Source organism: Mustelus asterias, chromosome 5, assembly GCF_964213995.1.
Source record: "Mustelus asterias chromosome 5, sMusAst1.hap1.1, whole genome shotgun sequence".
Taxonomy (NCBI): Eukaryota; Metazoa; Chordata; class Chondrichthyes; order Carcharhiniformes; family Triakidae; genus Mustelus; species Mustelus asterias.
In genome coordinates, this window is record NC_135805.1 from 86,861,816 (window position 1) to 86,872,782 (window position 10,967).

Sequence of the window (10,967 nt, forward strand, 5' to 3'; positions counted from 1 at the left end):
AACGAAATATAAAACAGAAAGACACAACCCTGGATAACAGCACTGGTTTCCTCCCTGTGGGTCTGTGCTTCAGTAGAAGCAGCTCAGAGACTACTGTATGAGCAGGCTGCTGAGCAAACACAGTAGTAGTCTATAAATTCTGTAACTAGATCCACATCTTGGGAGTAGTCAAGCTGACATCAATTTCCCTCCCACCACCACCACCAGCCCTTCGAACTGTTAAAGGCAGATTCCAACTCACCCAGCTATAAAGCTCTCAATGTCTCTCGGTTTATTAAGGACCTCATTTCCAAAACTAAATGATTACAGATCTTTATTGATGTTGTCCAAAGCTCCAGGTCACCAATGATCACTGCAGGTATCACGGGTGTTATCAGGGTTACAGTCTAGGTTTTTAAGTTCAAAATCCCTAAAGGAGACCTAAGTAACTAAACAGAGAGTGTTATAAACCATTCAACTTTATGCATTTGTGCTGGATCATTAGAAGGTAGAATGGTTTCAAATCCATTGTGAATCAAGTGCAAACAAGATAGTAAATTACTGTGTCAAATCACATTTACATTTCACAGCAGCAGGAGTCAAGATACCATAGAATGGCTTCTTTTGAAACACTTCCATAAGACATAAATTGGTCATATTGTTCCCCTTATCCTCTAACCAATTACAGTCCTATGTTTGAAAATGTTTTTGAAGGCAGTTATTGTGTTGGGGTATGATGATGGCAGTAATGTTCACGTACCTTCTCCAAGTGACCATTTGTGTAATTCTGAAGTGAACGTCAGTTCACAAATGTTACTACAATCAAGCTTCATTCTATTCTCAACCACTATCCACAAACTGATCAGGTGCAAATATCTTGACTCTGCATCTCTTCTTTTTCCGACTTGGGATATTGAACTCTAGTTGCATTATCAGTTTCATTCTTGCTGACTCAGCATGGATCAGGGCAGAAAACTGGAGTTTCCCTGATCTGTTTACATAGTGCAGCTCAATGCTGGGTTTTTTTCCACCCACTGAACCATCAAAACCGGATACTGCAGATCTCAAAACAGTTTCAAGCCCAACCCAATTTGACAATCCATAATTTCAATTTAAATAAAACTTAGCATTGCTGCCTCACAATGCCAGGGACATAGGTTCGATTCCTGGCTTGGGTCACTGTCTGTGTGGAGTTTGCACATTCTCTCTGTGTCTGTGTGGGTTTCCTCCGGGTGCTCCGGTTTCCACCCACAGTCCAAAGATTTGCAAGTTAGGTGCATTGACCAAGCTAAATTCTTCCTCAGTGTACCCGAACAGGCACCAGAGTGTGGCGACTGGGGATTTTCACAGCAACGTCATTGCAGGGTGAATATAAGGCTACTTGTGACACTAATAAATAAATAAACTTTAGGTTTTGTTCACAATTACCAGCCGCTGCTTTGTAGACAGAACTTGTGGATTTGATCTGCAATCTACTGTGGCTGGTATTTTCTCCCTTCAGTAATATTTTCCACAACGTGTACAATAGGTCTTTTTTTTAATTTAAGCGTACTATGTCCAAGTTAATAACATCAAGTACTGCATGGGACCACTATGTGATCTGCGATGAGGAAAACAATGCACTGTCAACTGTATCGTTTAACCACAGAGCACAAAATTAATCAGGTTACTGATCGGCTTTCTGGAAGGTGTTCTACTTGTGCACCTTGGTTTATCAGTTGGTTTACAGTACTGGCAAAGATAGTATCCCAGTTCAAAAAAAAGGCTCTGAAACAATCACCCATGCCATACCTAGTAACAAACTCCATGAAATTGACTTCTCAAGTAATGGTGCAAAGTAGCTTCAATCTTATCTGTGCAGACAGAGTTGTTGGCAACGGATCACTGGATAACACAAATGTGATTGACACTGGTGCTCCTCGGGGAATTAAGTCCTTTACTGTTCCCTTGTTACATTAATGACCTGCCAAAAGTCTGTACTCATTTCAAAGTCTATTTATACATAGATAACACTGTTTTATCCCAAGCCCACAAGACATGACTAAACATTTCTCAGTGATTGAATGTGAACTGACTTGAATATAGAGAAACGAATAACTTCCGACAAATTACCTCCAATCATTGTCTTGCCAAGGCTGATTATTCTGTGGTGTTTTGTTGGGAATAGAACAAAGAATTTATGGATGCACTTTGAAAATAGGTTTTATTTTAAGAAATCTTATATCTAAGAGTGTAGTTAGTCTGGTACTTCTAATGATTCCAGTTTGCAGCAACACTTAAGTGACTATTTAACTCTTAAATAATTTCCCAATCCAGGCTGCAATGGTTCGAGACCCCTTAGGGGTGTCATCTGACATTAGTTGAACTCAGTAACAAAATATGTAGTCATATTTTCTTGTGTCTATGATTCAGACTTTACTGCTGGGATAAGGACATTGGGATTACTTTAGTATTGGAGATGGAGTGGGGGAGGGGTTAGGGAAGAGAAAACTTCATTATGAACAAGGCTCCCTCATTATTCAAACTACTGAAGTGCCAAAATGTAAAAGTGCCTTAAGGGTAGCCACAATGGAACTCCATGGGTCTCAGAGCAATTGCAGCCATCACGTTGAAATATTCATAGAACTTTATGCAGCTCAGTTCTTAATAAGATCTGGGCAGTTTCTTACTTGAATGGTTTTCATCTGAAACTTTAGATGTGTTGCAAAATAACATTTTGGAATCCTACTGTCCAAATGAATCCTAGTAATAATGCATGTACTGCTGTGCCTTTGTATACCTGTGGATTTTCCATATACCTCCTTGTGAAGGAACCCATTGTAAAAGAAATGTTTGCTTAATAAACTATCCTGTAAAAACAGATTTAAAGAAATATATAAAAGACTATAAGATTAAAAGAGAAAAATGTTGATAGTGATTGTAAGTGATAGAAAATGAGTGTCAAATACATTTACATACTTGCCCATCTTTCCATCCACAGCAGTGATATTTTGGATGTTCACATATCTACATTGTGTGCATGAGTGTGATTGAGCCATCCCTCCCCAGTGCACATTTATTATTCAGACAGAAATTAGAATGAATGTCCATTGCTCAGACTAACTTTCTCCCAACTGAAGGAAACTGGATACAAATGTGACAGAGTGGGAGGGTTTTTTTTTTAAAAATGAAGAATTTCGCAGAAATACACACAGCTTCTCAACTATTCATTGAAAACTATAAAAAAGGATGACTCACATTTATATAGTACTTTTCATGACCTCAAGATGTCCCATTACTCATTAGACAATAAGGAATTTATGAAGTGTAGCTATTGCTATAATGTAAGGAACGTATGTTAAATGATATAAAAATAACATATAGCAATGACAGGTGCATTTCACAACAAAAAGAAGTTCTCATCTTCCCCTCTCTTATAAATTTGCAATATGGTACAAAGTTGGCAGCTGAGACCTCAGTCTGTTCTCAATTTTGACACCAGTCAAAAAGAATCATGCATTGGACAGCCTTAGCAGCTTCCCATTTCCCCCTTCTTCTCAGTGAACAACTGATTTATTGCCACTTGCCAGAAACCTTCCATTTCAATGGCTGAGAACAGTGGCTCGTGTGCACGATTGTGGATCTGAATCCAAATCCCACAATCCATGAAGCAGTATTTAGTCCTACAATGACGCACCCCAATGGGAATATTTAATCACACTTCTCTTCTCGTGGAGAGATATTACCAGGTCATCTTTTTATCTGACAGTTATTGATCTTTGCTGCCTGGATAAAGTCTCTACAGAAAGGATGTTTTGAGGGTTTAAATGCATTGGGTCTGAGTTCCATCAGGAACAAGAGTTTTTTTTCATCTATAAAGGATTTTATTATCATCACCTTATTCTGGATCAGTACTCTGAAATCTGAATTACTTCCCATTCCAACAAAACTAATTGTTTTAAAGGAAAACTGCTAGAGGCTTGTAACATGAGTCTATTACTCCAAATTAGGCAAATATGATGCATGTAGGTGTGAGCCGATTCATCTCATTAAAAAATATGTCCAAGGTGCAAAACAAGTAAAAAAAGTCATCAAAAATAAATTGAACTATAAGTTGTGGTCAAAATAAGAACTGGGATTTGTTTGTGTTCTTTGTGAATGTTCTTGTCCGATGACTATGGTGTGAATTTTGTGTGTGTGTTGTGTTTGCTGCGTACGTCAAATTTTGAAGTATTGGAGGTTTTCCATGTAACATAAGGTTGTCTAATTCTCCAGAAGCCAATGTTCTCTGTTGTATAGTTTTTGTAAATTGAGGCAAATGTCCTTGCGTGCTTGTATGTGAGTGTACATGTGCACAGGAGTGTTGTACATCAGATGTTGTACGCTTTCAAAATATTTTCACATCAGTTAGAATGATTGCTTACAGTAGTCAGTTTTCCCATTTTCACACACCAATCTTGCAATCCCAGGTCAGCCCATTCCTGAGCATTTGCAGATTGATATCATATATGTTGGATATCGGTTTTCAATGGATTGTCCCAATATTGTCTCTGGTACCTCTTAATATAAACAATTTTCATTAATGATATGAGAAATACTAAATTTTTCAAGTGAAGTTTATCAAATGTATCTGGAACAATGCATGAAATGTAATTTAAATAAACATTTTATCATATTTTATAGAGAAAATTATTATTCATTTATTGACTAGAGGGTTTATTCCAGTTACATGCTTATTTTTTACATCTACACCACTGAAGGAGGTACTCTTGTACAGCCAGGTGCTGTACTTCAGTTGCAACTATACGCTTTTTCTCTTGCAACAATTTTCCTTTTGTGATGAGATACAGACCAAAAGATGTTCCAACATTACCCAGCTGACCATATGAACTGGATAGTCAGGATAATTTTTAAATCATGTGCTCCTGGAAAATTATAGCAGTGTATGCTGGAATTCCTGATGTAAAAGTATGTTGGCCAAAGAGTGAAATCCCAAAGCAGATTAATCTTGTGTATACATATATATATAATATAAATAAATATTCTACTATACATATATAGTATATATATATTTACTCAGAACTCCATAGCTATGAATTCTGAGGAAGGCAATGGAAGGGTTTTGTCTAGAACAAAGAACAAAGAAAATTACAGTGTAGGAACAGGCCCATCAGCCCTCCAAGCCTGCACCGACCATGCTGCCTGACTGAACTAAAACCCCCTACCCTTCCGGGGACCATATCCCTCTATTCCCATCCTATTCATGTATTTGTCAAGACGCCCCTTAAAAGTCACTATAGTATCTGCTTCCACTACCTCCCCTGGCAACAAGTTCCAGACACCCACCACCCTCTGTGTAAAAAATCTGCCTCGTACATCTCCTTTAAACCTTGCCCCTGGCACCTTAAACCTGTGACCCCTAGTAATTGACTCTTCTACCCTGGGAAAAAGCTTCTGACTATCCACTCTGTCCATGCCTCTCATAATCTTGTAGATTTCTATCAGGTCATCCCTCAACCTCCGTCGTTCCAGTGAAAACAAACCACGTTTCTCCAACCTCTCCTCATAGCTGATGCCCTCCATACCAGGCAACATCCTGATAAATCTTTTCGGCACCCTCTCCAAAACCTCCACATCCTTCTGGTAGTGTGGCGACCAGAATTGAACACTATATCCCAAGTGTGGCCTAACTAAGGTTCTATAAAGCTGCAACATGACTTGCCAATTTTTAAATTCAATGCCACGGCCGATGAAGGCAAGCATGCCGTATGCCTTCTTGACTACCTTCTCCACCTGCATTGCCACTTTCAGTGAACTGTATACCTGTACACCCAGATCCCTTTGCCTATCAATATTCTTAAGGGTTCTGCCATTTACTGTATATTTCCTATTTGTATTAGACCTTCCAAAATGCATTACCTCACGTTTATCCGGATTAAACTCGATCAGCCACCTCTCCGCCCAAGTCTCCAACTGATCTATATCCTGCTGTATCCTCTGATGGTCCTCATTGCTATCTGCAAATCCACCAACCTTTATGTCGTCTGCAAACTTATGAGTCAACCCAGTTACATTTTCCTCCAAATCATTTATATGTATTACAAACAGCAAAGGTCCCGGCACTGATCCCTGAGGGATGCCACTTGTCACAGCCCTCCATTCAGAAACGCACCCTTCCTCTGTCTTCTTTGACCAAGTAAAAAGTCTCACAACACCAGGTTAAAGTCCAACAGGTTTATTTGGCAGCAAATACCATAAGCTTTCGGAGCACTGCTCCTTCGTCAGATGGAGTGGAAATGTGCTCTCAAACAGTGCAAACAGACACAAAATCAAGTTGCAGAATACTGATTAGAATGCGAATCCTACAGCCAGCCAGGTCTTAAAGGTACAGACAATGTGGGTGGAGGGAACATTAAACACAGGTTAAAGAGATGTGTATTGTCTCCAGACAGAACAGCTCGTGAGTTTCTGCAAGCCCAGGAGGCAAGCTGTGGGGGTTACTGATAATGTGACATAAATCCAACATCCCTGATTAGGCCATCCTCATGTGTGCGGAACTTGGCTATCAGTTTCTGCTCAGCGACTCTGCGCTGACGTGTGTCATGAAGGCCGCCTTGGAGAACGCTTACCTGAAGATCCAAGGCTGAATGCCCGTGACCGCTGAAGTGCTCCCCCACAGGAAGAGAACAGTCTTGCCTGGTGATTGTCGAGCGGTGTTTCATTCATCCGTTGTCGTAGCGTCTGCATGGTTTCCCCAATGTACCATGCCTCGGGACATCCTTTCCTGCAGCGTATCAGGTAGACAATGTTGGCCGAGTTGCAAGAGTAGGTACCGTGTACCTGGTAGATGGTGTTCTCACGTGAGATGATGGCATCCGGCACGTCTTACAGTCACTTCAGCAGTCACGGGCATTCAGCCTTGGATCTTCAGGTAAGCATTCTCCAAGGCGGCCTTCATGACACACGACAGCGCAGAGTCGCTGAGCAGAAACTGATAGCCAAGTTCCGCACACATGAGGACGGCCTAAACCGGGATGTTGGATTTATGTCACATGATCAGTAACCCCCACAGCTTGCCTCCTGGGCTTGCAGAATCTCACTTGCTGTTCTGTCTGGAGACAATACACATCTCTTTAACCTGTGTTTAATGTTCCCTCCACCCACATTGTCTGTACCTTTAAGACCTGGCTGGCTGTAGGATTCGCATTCTAATCAGTATTCTGCAACTTGATTTTGTGTCTGTTTGCACTGTTTGAGAGCACATTTCCACTCCATCTGACGAAGGAGCAGTGCTCCGAAAGCTTATGGTATTTGCTACCAAATAAACCTGTTGGACTTTAACCTGGTGCTGTGAGACTTCTTACTGTGTTCACCCCAGTCCAACGCTGGCATCTCCACATCATGACTACCATCGACACCGCAAACTGCCGGCTCCAAGTGGAGAGGATCTCCAAGAAGATCGCGCATATCGACACAGACATCAAGTTTCTACAAACATGCAAGAAAGCAGACAAGATACCGAAAGGACTACGGATCACGAACCCACTCAGGTCAACCTTTAACACAGACTACGCTGAGAGACTTTGCCGTCGCACCTCTCTCACACTCCTCAACCACCTCATACACCAGCTCTACAGCAAACGCCGCAGCCTGGAAACCAAGATCGAATCCATATTCTCAACTTGCGCTCGGGACGCAGACCAGCTGCGAAACTCTGCCGAGCAGACGAGACAAAGGAACTACACCATCTACATGCACACCAAGAACAGGAAACTCGAGAAACTCGGCATCACCGCCAGCAGCAACCAAGCCTCCCCCGGTACCACAGTAGAAAACAGTACCACTGCAGGAAAGTCCATTGTCAATTTATCGGACTACACACTTCAACCAGATGAAATCGAAGTTCTCAGCCGAGGGCTCAACTTTTGTCCCACTACCAAAATAGACCCCATCAGTCTCGCAGCGGACACAGAGGAATTCATCAGGCGAATGAGGCTGCGGGAGTTCTTCCACAAACCCCAGAGGCCAACAGTGAACACAGTGAGACAGCCAATGAACCGGAACAGCAGACAGAGAGATCCGCAGTACAACCGAAGAGGAAAGAGTTGAATTGGACTCCTCCGGAAGGCCACAGCCCTCGACTTGACATGTATGCCCAAGCCATCAGGAGGTGCGTCAACACCAAATTCATCAGCCGCACTCACAAAACAGCACCGAACATCACCCAAGCACACCGTAACGACATCCACGCTCTCAAGAACAACCGCAACATTGTCATCAACCAGCAGACAAAGGAGGGGCCATCGTCATACTGAACAGAATGGATTACTGCAAAGAAGTGTACCAACAACTGAACAATGAGGAACACTACAGACAGTTACCCACAGATCCGACCAAAGAACACACCGTCAACTCAACACTCTGATCAAAACCTTTGATCCGGACCTTCAAAACACCCTCCGTGCTCTCATCCCACGTACTCCATGCATTGGAGATCTCTACTGCCTCCCAAAGATACACAAGGCAAACACACCCGGCCGTCCCGTCATTTCAGGCAATGGAACCCTGTGCGAGAACCTCTCCGGCTATGTCGAGGGCATCTTGAAACCCATTGTACAAAGAACCCCCAGCTTTTGTCGCGACACTACAGACTTCCCACAGAAACTCAGCACACATGGAGCAGTTGAACCAGGAGCACTCCTCGTCACAATGTATGTCTCGGCACTCTACACCAGCATCCCCCATGACAATGGCATTGCTGCAACGGCCTCAGTACTCAATGCCGTCAACTGCCAGTTTCCAGATGCAATTTTACAACTCATCCACTTCATCCTGGACCACAATGTCTTCACCTTCAACAACCAGTTCTTCATCCAGACACACGGAACAGCCATGGGGACCAAATTCGCACCTCAATATGCCAACATCTTCGAACAAGACTTCTTCACCGCACAGGACCTTCAACCGATGCTATACACTAGATACATCGATGATATTTTCTTCCTTTGGAGTCATGGTGAGCAATCACTGAAACAACTATATGATGACATCAACAAGTTCCATCCCACCATCAGACTCACCATGGACTACTCTCCGGAATCGGTTGCATTCTTGGACACATGCATCTCCATTAAGGACGGTCACCTCAGCACCTCACTGTACCGCAAGCCCACGGATAACCTCATGATGCTCCACTTCTCCAGCTTCCACCCTAAACATGTTAAAGAAGCCATCCCCTACGGACAAGCCCTCCGAATACACAGGATCTGCTCGGATAAGGAGGATCACAACAGACACCTCCAGACGCTGAAAGATGCCCTCATAAGAACAGGATATGGTGCTCGACTCATCGATCAACCGTTCCGACGCGCCACAGCGAAAAACTGCACCGACCTCCTCAGAAGACAAACATGGGACACGGTGGACAGAGTACCCTTCGTCGTCCAGTACTTCCCCGGAGCGGAGAAGCTACGGCATCTCCTCCGGAGCCTTCAACATGTCATTGATGAAGACGAACATCTCGCCAAGGCCATCCCCACACCCCCACTTCTTGCCTTCAAACAACCACGCGACCTCAAACAGACCATTGTCCGCAGCAAACTACCCAGCCTTCAGGAGAACAGTGACCACGACACCACACAACCCTGCCACAGCAACCTCTGCAAGACGTGCCGGATCATCGACACGGATGCCATCATCTCACGTGAGAACACCATCTACCAGGTACACGGTACCTACTCTTGCAACTCGGCCAACATTGTCTACCTGATACGCTGCAGGAAAGGATGTCCCGAGGCATGGTACATTGGGGAAACCATGCAGACGCTACGACAACGGATGAATGAACACCGCTCGACAATCACCAGGCAAGACTGTTCTCTTCCTGTGGGGGAGCACTTCAGCAGTCACGGGCATTCAGCCTTGGATCTTCAGGTAAGCGTTCTCCAAGGCGGCCTTCATGACACACGACAGCGCAGAGTCGCTGAGAAGAAACTGATAGCCAAGTTCCGCACACATGAGGACGGCCTAAACCGGGATGTTGGATTTATGTCACATGATCAGTAACCCCCACAGCTTGCCTCCTGGGCTTGCAGAATCTCACGAGCTGTTCTGTCTGGAAACAATACACATCTCTTTAACCTGTGTTTAATGTTCCCTCCACCCACATTGTCTGTACATTTAAGACCTGGCTGGCTGTAGGATTCGCATTCTAATCAGTATTCTGCAACTTGATTTTGTGTCTGTTTGCACTGTTTGAGAGCACATTTCCACTCCATCTGACGAAGGAGCAGTGCTCCGAAAGCTTATGGTATTTGCTACCAAATAAACCTGTTGGACTTTAACCTGGTGTGTGAGACTTCTTACTGTGTTCACCCCAGTCCAACGCCGGCATCTCCACATCATGACTTCTTTGACCAAGTCAGTTTTGTATCCACATAGCCAGCTCACCTCTGATCCCATGCGACTTCACCTTCTGCACCAGTCTGCCATGAGGGACCTTGTCAAAGGCCTTACTGAAGTCCATGTAGACAACATCCACTGCCCTACCCTTATCAATCATCTTCGTCACTTCCTCGAAAAACTCGATCAAGTTAGTGAGACACGACCTCCCCTTCACAAAGCCATGTTGCCTCTCACTAATACATCCACTTATTTCCAAGTGGGAATAAATCCTGTTTCGAAGAATCCTCTCCAATAATTTCCCTACCACTGATGTAAGGCTCACCGGCCTGTAATTACCTGGATTATTCTTGCTACCCTTCTTAAACAAAGGAACAACATTGGCTATTCTCCAATCTTCTGGGACCTCCCCTGTAGCTAATGAGGATACAAAGATTTCTCTCAAGGCCCCAGCAATTTCCTCCCTTGCCTCTCTCAGTATTCTGGGGTATATCCCATCATGCCCTGGAAACGTGTCTAGCTTAATGTTTCTCAAGAACCCCAGTACCACTTCCTTTTTGATCTCAACATAACTCAAACTATCTACACACCCTTTCTCAGACTCATCA